The following is a 12,239-nucleotide window of genomic DNA, read 5'->3' on the forward strand; positions in this document are numbered from 1 at the left end:
TATCGCATTGACTTTTAAATACGATGAATGTCGCTGTTCGTACATTAGTCATTCCGACTCTGACTCGTCAAACTGTTCAATACTGCCAATAGCGGTACTACCTGTCGCCATGTCCTGCTGTGGCGTAGAAGGATCCGTGTCGGACATACGTAGTAGTTCCACCGTATCCAAAACAATAGTCACTCAGCAGCAGGTCGGGTAGGGCAGCACAATCCCATCTTCGTCGCCATTTATGTTGTGTCCGTACAAGCGAGAGACTCTGTTTTCTGAACAGCTATTTATTGGCCTGCGACCGTACATCGTCCGGGAAGTTGCAGTGAATATGGTGCGTTTTGGCGCTTTGTGTCAACTTTGATAATTTTTTTCAGACAAACAAAAAACAATACAGTGCTGTCAATGCAGGAGCCTCTTGTGCCCTAGGTAGTCTAAATCCAGAGCAAGAGATCACTACAATGCGACAAGAAATTGCATTGAGGGGGATGCTCAAACCTGCGCGCGACGATATCGTCTTCTTAGAGGCAACAACAACTTTATTTTGGCTTTGAAGAGTGGGGAGGTTCATCGCCACAGGCGATACTCTACGCCATTGCTGGTGGGAATGTGGGGAATAAAATAACGAGCCCCGTCACAATAACGATCGAAGTCCGATGGTGTCCAGAAATGTCAGAAGAGCTTTGAGCGCAGAGCGTTGCTGGGCTGGGACCAAGCAATTTCGATAGGGAGAAGGGGCGAGAGTCCAGCTGACGAAGAGAGTCGGAGAGTGTGGTTCGGGAAGGTTGGTAGTGGGAGCAATGAAGAAGAATATGCTCCAGATCCTCAAGCACACCACAGTGGCAGCAGGTGGGAGAGTCAACTTGTCTCAAGGGGTAACGCCACTGAGCTGTAAAGGCCACATCGAGAAGCATTCGGTGGATTAATGCAGCATCTTGACGAGAGGTGTTTCGTGGCATGCGGAAAGCGAGCGTTGGATCAACTCTGCTCAATATAGAGGGGGGAAGAATGTCGGTTGTCCATTGGCGGGAAGCCAGGGGTGTCACTAGGCGTCGGAGAATTGAACAGCGGTCTCCTCTCAGCAGAACAATACTGGTCCCTTTCCGATACGAGAGTGCTGCTTCTGCGGCGCTGTCGGCCTGTTCGTTCCCCACGACACCACAATGGGCTGGAACCCACTGGAGAACTAGCCTGTGGCCTGCTGCGTAGATAGTGTGGTAAGCCATTAACACATCTGTGACTAGGGGTGCGGATGGGCCTCGTATGCCGGAATTTTCAATTGCTTGAAGTGCAGATTTGGACTCTCTGAAGACTGCCCATTCCTGCGGTGTAAAAATCAGCGAAGTGTTGTAGAAAGAAAAGGATGGCATAGAGTTCCGCAGCTGTGGAGGAGGTTGGATGTGAAAGGCGTTTTCCGTGCACTACGCCTTCGGATGGTATGACGAATGCTGAGGCGGACTTGTTGTTTGGGGATGCGTCATCGGTATATGCTGCCGTAAACGTAGAAAACTTCTCGTCTACCAGAGCATGAAAATGGCCTCGGAGGACTTGAGGGGGGATCTGGTCTCTTCATCCCAGAAGGTTAGGAAGGCGTACAAAAGTAGGCGGTACCGGTAGAGACCAGGGGGCTTCCGGCGGTATAGTGTCCTTAGTTATGAAGCCAGTGAGAGTCTGGCGTGTCCTCTGCGCTAGTCGATAGAAGTCGCTTTCAGGGCGGTATCGAATTTTCCTGAGGAACGGGTAGCGGGGAATGTGAGCACGCAAACGGAGGAAGTGCCGAGCCGTTTCACGTTCACGGAGAACCTGAATCGGGAGCTCACCAGCTTCAGGCAGTACTTGCCGTGTTTCAGCCATTCTTGGAACTCCGAGGCATCGACGAAGGCTTCGAGCAAACAGGGACCGAAGTGTATTTAATGAAGTTGTTGATATCTTGTGCAGAATAGGAAGGCTGTAAAGCACAGTCGCCCTCACCAATGCTGCGTGAACCGCGAGCAAGGAACGCTGATCACAGCCCCATCCTGAGCCAGAAAGATGTTGAATTGCGGGGAGCCATCGCTGCACTTTAGTTTCAAGGTGTTTAATGTGCCGAGCCCAGCGCAAGTCCGAGTCGATTACCACGCCAAGGAAGCGGTGGAAGCGTACCGGCTCAAGTGTCTTTGTACCAAGCCAAAGAGGGAAATTGGCCATAGTTTTGCGCGTGAAAGGAAGCTCGACACACTTTTCGGGTGAAAGGTCCATCCCAAGGTGCGAGAGGTACGTATGGATATTATTTAAAGCGAGCTGCAGGCGGCGCTCTATGGCTGGGCGTGGTTTTCCTACACTCCAAAGGGCGACGTCATTTGCATACACGGAAAACGACACTTTACGAGGAATTACTGATTGTAGGCCGGCCATCACCACGTTAAAGAGTATCGGGCTGAGAATGCTTCCTTGGGGGACTCCTTGTGGAACAGGATGCTGAGGGCTTTGGCCTTGGGACGTAGTGGACAGCGACAGTTCGGTCCATAAGGAAGTCTTGGAGCCAGATGAAGAGCCGACCGGATACCCCAAACGAGCGCAAGGCGTGCAGCACACAAATGTGCGAGACGGTATCATATGCGGCACTGTGATTTTATCGGGTCCAGGGGACGAGCCGGTGTTCACAAGCTGCAACGCTGCCTTTAGCTCGATTAGTGTGAAGTCGCGGTCCATAACTTCCGGGGGACGGGGTCAGTCTTGGTGAAGTTCAGCTGTGAAACTGTGGACAAAACTTAGAGGCAATTTTTTTCTCCTCTCCTATTTCCCGAACAGCGCAGCGCAGAGAATTCGGAAAGCGTTTATTTCTCCTAACTCACCGATGCCTTCAACATGTATTTTTCCCCGCTCATTTGAGACATCAAATGTACCGGCTTGTTCGATTTGAGATGGAACTTAGCCTCGGGTCCACCCGAGAGTAGGGAGTGGTAAGGAGTAGCTACTATCCCCGTTCCAGAGCCTACTCGATGACGTCACGACCCCCATTCCAAAAGTCGGCAGCCTTCTCGAGAGTAGCCACTCGGAGTCGACCCGCTCTACTCCCTCTCAGACGGGGGGTAGCTAGGAGTAGTGACGTCGAAGCTGTCGTCTGCATCGAAATCTATGGTTGTCTGCTTTTGCTGCAGCTTGTCTCGGCTGCATCATGGAGGACGCCCGGAAATTCCAGTGCGGATTTTCCGACCTGATGTTTTCTTCGGAGCACAATGCACGGAAAAATATGTACACACACATCAGCTCGCTGCATGTGAAGATCGAAAGCTAATTCTACTCGTTTATGATCTAACTGCGGGCCAGAACAGCGCTACCGTTTTTCGGAATGCGCGGTAAATACTCCTAATTCATGGCGTAAATGCTTTACGAATACACGCAGATGACCTCATACCGAAGTCAACACCGTCACGCTAAAGAGAAGCAGCGGCCAGCGGTTCTGATGTCCCGGGGCCCAAATGTCACTGTCGTCTGCTGTGGCCATGCTGAGAATCGTACTCGCGCCCGTTCCAGGATATACCCGACGGTTCCCCCCACTCCCATGGTCCCGTGGTACAACTCAGTCACGTGACTCCACTCTACTCTGGAGTTCGTTTTGGAACGCAGCCGTCATCACAATGCACATGTCCCAAGATCCGAGTGCTGATCGGGATGCGCCGATGAATGATTAGAACTGATGTCTAGGTGTACCATTCGTTTGCTGCTGTAGGTGATACTCAAGGTGCGTCTTGCACGCACAGCAAAGAAAATGGACTCTCATGGGTTAACAGCGGGTGAGCAATCACGTGACGAGTAGCACTGAAAGCAGCCGCAAGAGGCGATCAGATCGCATAGCGCCGAGCAGTGCCACCATTTACTGGGTGCACCATGTACTGGGTGCAACCATTTTGGAGAAGCTCGATTGATTTGGATTGAAACCAGAGAGTCGAACCGAACCCGAATCTGAACCGAAAACTGTTATTAATCGTTATTTTTGGCCAAACCGGAACTGAACCGAACCGAAACAGTCGACGCCATCTTGGAGCTGAACCGGAACTGAACCGTTAAAAAATACCAGTAACCGGTTCAAATAAAGGTTCATACGGAACTAAGGGCGGAACGAGTGTGTGAAGGCGGGGTAGTTGGTGTACATTCATCGTGATAAAGCAGCACAAAGACGCGGACAAAGAAGGAAGACAGGACGACTGCTAACTCTCAACTAGCAGCTAAACAAAACATGTTTATATACAGGGGGGAGCCTGCTCCTAGTCACATGACACCATCGGGTTACACTGCAACGTGTTCCCGAGATAACTTATCTCCGCGGGGGAGAGGCTCAGTGACGGAGCGCTTATGCATTGATCATCGTTGTGTTTTGTAATGAAAAATGCCTCTACTATTTCCCTTGTTAGCTGCTCATTGTGTACTGATAGTACATCTGTTCGCGCGAGGTCTGGTTTGCACCCACAGTCACGACAGTGCAAAGCGAGGTGCCCGGATGGTGTTTTCTTAATGGATGCCCCATGTTCTTGAAGTCTGACATTAAGACATCTTCCGGTTTGCCCTATATAAACGCGTCCGCACTGCAGTGGGATCCGGTAGACCACTCGTTGTTGGCATTCTACATGTGGGTTCCTATGTTGGATGGTACACCCTTGTTTTTTCTTCGGTCGGTTGACCTTGGCGCACAGGGAACTAAACTTGACGGGTGCTGACATGACGACGGGAACGCCATGCCTACTGGCGACGTTTTTTATATTGTGGGCTATGGCGTGAACGTAGAGGATACACACGGGTCGACCCGGGGGTCGCGGTCTCGCTGGCTTCGCGCTCCCTTTGATCTTCTTCAGCAATGTCTCGGCCACTTTTATTATCATCACCTCTGGGTAGCCACCCTTTCGTATCTTTGCTACCTGTGCGTGAAAACTGTCCGTAACACAGTGCTCGCATGACCTGGCAAGGGCTGAGTCCAGGGCGTTCATGACAATTCCCCTTTTGACGATCTTGGAGTGGGCTGACTTGTACGGGAGCACTTCCTTCCTTGACCTGGGATCATATGCCCAGCACATATGGAGACCCGCGTCATGTAGGCGAAGGTCAAGAAAGTGAATGGTCCCATCCACGGGGATCTCGTATGTGAAATTGAGGCCCTTTGCGCACGTCCTGAATGTATTTAGGACGTCCTCTTTTGAGATGGGGTTACTACTTGTCACTCCCAGAAAAAAGACCAGAAAGTCATCCACGTACCGGAAGATTTGAAAGTCACACGTCTCTTCGAGAGCCCGGTTGACGTTAACGTCACAGGCGCCGAGATATATATCACACAGCACGGGCGAAAGTCCTGAGCCGATGGGTGTCCCACTCTTTTGTATGAAGAGCTGATCTGCTTGCCTGATGATGGTTGAAGACAGATATGCTGTAAGAAGCTCCATGAAAGCCGACGTTGCCATGCCTGTGTTGTTTTCGAATGCTATGATTCCAGACCTGTCGATCACTTCTTGCACCTCGGGGAGAAGGACCTCTTGAGGAATGGAATAAAATAGGTCTTCCACGTCGATAGAGAAGACGTTCATGTCCTTCGAGGAGCCCTTCTGTAGATATTGTATCACCGGGTCCGAGTTTCTTACGAGGAAGGGATCCTCTATCTCTAGTCTGGAACAGATGTTTCTGTAAAAAGCCCGAAAAGCACTTCTGCCACGTGCCCTTCTCCGAAACAATGGCCCTGAAGGGGATGCCCTCTTTATGTGTCTTGGCCGTGTAGAAAAGTTCCAAGTGCTGTTTGTTGTTGCCGTCCTTGATGCGTTTAGTGATCCTTTCTAGGTTGGATTGCTCGCATATTTGCAGGACTTTTGAACGCGCCGTCTTTTCTACTTGCGTAGGGACTGGGCGAAAATTCTTCTGCAGGGCGTCCTCACTTTTCTGCTCATACAGTTGGGCTGGAATGATGACGAAACCCCCTTCCTTGTCTGCGGTTAGTAATTTGGCTTCTGCTGAGTGGCAGAACTCAATAACCTGTTTCATTTCGCGGCAGCGGGACTTCGGAAGCTTCACGTCCTTGACGGCATCCACAGCCTGGTTGACTAACGCTGGCTGTACTTCCCCTGGAGCGGCTCTGGCGACCTTCCTGATCAATCCCAAGACATCAGCCTTCTGCAAGTTTGGCTGTGCACTGAACTTTGGGCCTAACTTCAAGGTGTTCATCACTCCAACGGGGACAGCTTCATCTCCCAGGACGGTGACCTCTTTGGCACAGGGCGGGTTTTCTTTTTTCTTCGTCCTTGTCTTGAGGATCTTCAGCTGGTCCTTCCACATGGCCTCCAGGAGATGTCGACCCATTTGTCGATAATGCGCATACTTAGCCGACGAAGCGTGTAACGGCTCGCTATCTTCGTAGCAATAGGTGTAAAGGCAGTCTTCATAAAATCTTGCGTGGCGCCAGCACTCACCTCTTAAGATCTTGGCCATGCGTCTCGCATGTTCAGGAGTCGGAGTCATGAAGCCACATACCATCTGTATCTCATCGGGGACGATATGGCGGTCTATCGCGAACGCTAGAGATCGCGCACGGCACTGCAAAGTTGCTGAGAACAGGGCAAAGGGCGGAACTTTGCATGTTGTGCATGAACATACAAGGTTTTTTCGTCTTTTTTTTCTTCTTTTATTAGCTTCGCAGCTTTCCTCTGCTTGCCGAAAAAGGCGTGCCCTGGAATGCTCTGGATTTTCTGGAGTGGCGAAATAACTTTATTTTAAGATGATGAATGGGGAGCTATGACTGAAAACTGTTATGACTACTAATGTCTACTGACGTCCACATGAATATATGTAAGAATTAGGGATGAACGACAGTTTTGGGTAGCATTCAAGAAGTGACCTATATTATAATAATAATAATATGTTATTATAATAATATTATTATATTAATATATATTATATACGTATATATATATATATATATAATAATATTATAATAGTCTTATTTTACCAACCACCAACCAACCAACCAATAATATACTGATCAACCTGAGCTATACAGGGTGTCCACCCTAACTGCAGAAATGATCGCTGACACATAGCGCTGTCCAAGAAAGACTGACTACTCTCTTATGACGTTTGTGTTACAAACAGGTTCTGCATTTTAAGATTGGGCTGTCACACAAACGTCATAGGAGAGCTGCCAATTCTTCTTTAACATCGCTATGTGTTAGAAATCATTTCTACCGTTATCGTGGACATCCTGTACGATCAGTGGTGAGTATAAATGCATTTTTTTGAGTATTTAAATATAAATACAAAATACTTTGTTGAAAGAAATATCGAAATGCTCTGCATAAATACTTTTCAATATGATTATTTCAATACAAAATATAAATACAGTATTTAAATACCATAGCTACTATACCATCAATACTGTGAGGAAGTCATCTGGAATTATAAAATACTAATGATTAACAACTAATAAGCAAAGAACAAGTCGAATTATTTGTTATTTTGGCGATTATAATATTAGAATTTTCTCGAAGACTGCATCTTCTAGGTATCTTCTGTTCGGCCGTAGAATCAGTTTCGCAAAGGAGAACACCTCCCCACAGATGCCGATGAAGAATGGCTTGTATTAAATTTGACGATAATGCAACAGGGTAGTCTGGTAGTCCTGATCGTTGTCCGCAACAACAGTGAAAAACTGGCCATCTAGAATTGTTTGTCGCACAGGGTAACTTTAAGATATGAGTCAGTATCTTGCGTATTTAGGAGTGTTTATAAGTATTTACGAAATACTGAAAAAATGGTACTTACATATAATTATAAGTGCATTTTTTCAAGCCTGTATTTAAATACAAAATATGTATTTATATTTTAAATACAAAACATGTATTTATATTTTAAATGCTATTTTAATTACAATGTATTTAAATACTGCCCATCCCTGCTGTATATAAATGCTAGTAGGCGGACAAACCGATGGATACGTCGTCGGCTGCATGGTCGGCTGTGCGACTTTCGGTCTTTCAGATATTCTCTTCTTCTCCTTTTTTTCTTTTTTATGTCTTTTCTTCTGTTCTTTTTTGCGCAGTGCATCGCGAAAGCAAATTATCTGAGCTCAAATGCAGCATGTGTCCGTGTGTACGACGCTGCAGGATAAACTGCCAACATGCGTGTGTGTGAACTTACAACCTGGTTTTCTTTGTGCATTTGAAATAAAAAAAAAGTAAAAACAACCACACTGACCGTATTTAAAAATCGTGAATAGGTCGAAAATGAGTCGAACTCTCCGTTTGCACTTGCTCTTGCCCGTGTTCTCTCTTTGTTTCACAGACACTTCACTGTAACGGCGACATGGTAGCATGGCGGCGGTCAGTGATGAACGATAACGGGCCTTTTACATAAAGACCGCGGTCTCATAACCGCACCATTCCAATCCAACTGCCATGAAGCGCCGTTTGCTGATTAACGTGTATTCGCGTCTCCTGACTGGTAATCAATGTACCAATATCAATGACTAAATGACTTAGGCCACGGTAGCAGGCTTGGTTGACTGTTATATTCCTGCCAGGGTTCTGCAAACAATCTAGTGGGTAAGTTAACCATCGTGGCATGAGCTTGCAAGGGCAGTCAACCCAAACCGGGAATTCATGATTGTGCTGCTGTCGTAACCACTACTAATCTTGTCTTTCATATCGCGCAAAATCGTTCAAAATCTTGAACGACCGGTGACGTCTTCCGGTCCACTGTGTCACAGCACTGTACCAGCAGTGTGCCACACAAATGGAAGTGTGCTTTAACCTGCCTGTTGTGCTTCATTCCCGCAAGTGGCCTCTGAACCGGTTCGCGAACCGAACAGTTTGGAAAAAACCGGTTCGAACCAAGTAGCCTTCCGGAGCTGAACCAGAACTGGACCCTTATCGTCGAACCTAAACCCGAACCGAAACGTTTATCGGTTCGGTTTGGTCGACTCTCTGATTGAAACGGATATCACTGGTGACAGACCAAAATGACGGATTTTGCGCCCACTTTTATCAACATCATCTACAAGGCGAGATAGGCATGTTGTGAAGACCCAGAACTGCAGAAATTGTTGCTGACAGAACTGATTGGCCAGGAGAGCGGCAAAACCGTCTCTTCTTCGTAACAGACGGCTACCGGTATGAACTTTTAATCCCGTAACGTAAGTAGATGGAATTAAAAATACACAAAGATGTACGTATAAATAAAATTCAATGATATAATACACAATCTTATGCATCAGTGGCGTGTTTCATGCTATTTTCTTCACATCGAGGTCTTCATAGGCCTAAGGCGGCAACCGCATGGAGCACTTTTGCCAACTGAATGGCAGCAGAACTTGAAAGGAACGGTGACCTACTAAGCGAACAATAGACGACGGACCGATGAGCCGATTTCTGCCAAGGATAGATATTTAGTCTGAGGAGAGGAAATGACACCACCCGACAGAACCGTGTGCGCCAATGAAAACACGGTTCACCGGAAATGCCACAAGCACGTGACAAAGTCACCTGTGACCATGCCTGTGACCGCATTTTTTTTTTTTTTCCTTTCGGGCTTTGCCCTTTTCGCCCTGCCTCCTAGAAGGACACGCAGATGGCCCGTCGCGCCACCCCTTTGGAACGTCAAACTTGTTCAGTATAAGGATATCAACTTAAAATATATCCTTTGGCAGGAGGTGGCAAGGTGTGTGCAAGGCGAAGGTGACTAAATGAAACATCCAAATATTATTTGTGGCACATGGCAAGTTGGAACTGTGTGAGGAGATAACGGTAACAAAAATGCTGTCTGATATTTCTTTAGTGAGCATTGCTAGAAACACTCATAAGCCAACATTCTCTTCGTATCTCAACAACAACAACAACAATAAATGAAGAAGTGACGATGACATGGGATGTTTCCCCGTGGTAGCCACAGGACCTTACCCCACTTCACAAAATTCTTCGTATCTCAAAATTTCTTGTAAACACCTGATTTCTAGATGTTATTAGCACCGTACTTTTTCAAGAACCGCTAAAATATCACTTATGTTACTAAACAATGCGTACAGCAGTTTACTACAATAAGCATTGCCGCATCGCGTGCAACAAGCGGTGGTAAACGCTAGGCCGACGCCTCACCATGACAACCTCAACGTGGACATTCTGCTCCATGCGGTTGCATAGCTTCGATACCGTTCCGTTCACGCTGAGTTGGCTCTCCGTTGGCCCGATTCAGTTGGCAAAAGTTGCTCGATGCGGTTGCCGCCTAACGGTGGTGACGAAACGTGTCAATTTCGCGTAAATAATGATGGCGGAGGGAAAGGTGAAGCCGATTTTGCAGCTACTAAGAGGACGTATACTCACAGCGTCAAATTAGAGTAGTTCGTGAAAAAAATTTGTCACGAAATCTCCGCTTCGGCGCTCCAAGCACCATCCTCCATTCTGGAGAAATTTTGGTGTCATGGTCAGGCGAGATAAATCCGCCAGTTTTGTAACTACCCTCAAGCGGGTGTTTTTTGTAGAACCGCCACCTAGTCCTGGTCACACGTCATAGGAAACGTCATTTTGAGGTCATGTGACTTTGTTTACTTGCCGTTTTAGCGTTTGCCGACGTACTCCGGTCGGTATAAAGCCAGGAGAGAACGGTGCGACTAGCCCCGGTTACGGGGCTGACGGTACCAGCACAAAATAAGGGAAAACTCAGAAAAGGAACAGTGCAAATAAATATGGGTTTAATATCGCACACTATATAGAACAGGGGAATGAGCTACAATCTACACGCGTCAAGCCACGGAATTCCAACACACAGCTAGTGGGAGCTCACCGCCTTCAAGTGCGTTGCCTTTGTGTGAAACGTACTGGCGACGAAGATGGCTGACCTGGATCCAGGGACTGGGGCAGAAGCGTTCGTGGAGGAGGGCTACACACGGCAGGAGAACGTCAAAGCCCGGGAGCTCGGAAACAAGGGTCTGGAGAACGGTGTTGGTCACGGCAGTGGCAGTCTTCTGGCGCTGAGCCTTGCGACCTGTCTCACGAGAGGATTCCGAAGAAGCCATCTTTTACCCTTTTCGAGCTCGACTCTGCACTACGGGATTCACCTCAGCATACCTCCCCTGGAGCAGATCACGTATAAGGCCCTTCGGAATCTCCCCCTGTCGGGGCGCGCATCCCTCCTACGGATCTTCAACGAGCGCTGGAGCCAAGGGGAAGTCCCTAAGAAGTGGGAGACCGCGATGGGGATCCCTTTACTTAAACCAGGTCAATCGCCGCATCACACCGATTCTTTCCGCCCAATAGCTCTTACAAGCTGTGTGAGGAAGACCTTGGAACGCATGATATTCAATCGCCTGAGCACGGTTTTTTTTTTCCCCGAGGTGATGGAGGGATTTCGCCCAGGCCGGTCAGCGATGGACAGCGGCATAACTCTAATCAGTAAGACACAACAGGCAAGGGCCGAAGGTTTATTGACAGCCGCTGTTTTCCTTGACGTCAAGAAAGCGTACGACAGTGCAGGGGCAGATTTAAGGTCATGGGTGGGGGGGCGGTCTTAAGGTAATTTCGTGCTTTGCGGCACAGCATCATCCAGGAGATAGGGTTTTTACATAGGAAACACAGCCGTATGAGGGGCGGTCGCCCCCTCCCCCGCCTACCCCCCTTAAATCCGCCCCTGCAACAGTGTCCTCCATAGCGCAATCATGGCGACGCTTTCAGAAGCAAAGTTGAATTCAACAATGCAGAAATAATCCTGAAACATTTCGTATGTATTTTACGGCGACGTCCACGAAAGTGAATACATATTTTTTCTGGTCCCTTTTTGAACAGGTTTGTATTAAATTTCTATAGCGATTGCGAAAATATTTCTGTCTTATATTGTTGAATTTTTTCAGGAATAGATAGACACCAAATTTATATGTCAACCACTTTCCGTTTTTATATTTAAAAATAAGAATATGAAAAAATGACTGTACTCTTTGCCGCACTGCCAAAGGCGTATGAAATGCGATAGCATTAGGACCAGTTCTCACTTGGCGACGCCCGACGCGGCGTCGTGAGCGGGCGGCGGAAGTAGAGGCATATTTCCCGTCAGCGCGCACGATTTTCATGTTCCCACCACAGTGGCATTCCGTCGTCCAAAGCAGACGAAAAATCAGGAGACGTGGCCTTTCTGTGTCACCTTATTGGTCGCCAGTGTATCGTTCTTGGCAGCTCTCGCCAACGTCGCGAAAGAAGTTCAACATGGCAATTTTTTTGGCTCGACGTCTCTCCTCTGCCAACGCCGGAAAT

Source organism: Ornithodoros turicata, chromosome 5 (assembly GCF_037126465.1).
Source record: "Ornithodoros turicata isolate Travis chromosome 5, ASM3712646v1, whole genome shotgun sequence".
Classification (NCBI taxonomy): Eukaryota; Metazoa; Arthropoda; class Arachnida; order Ixodida; family Argasidae; genus Ornithodoros; species Ornithodoros turicata.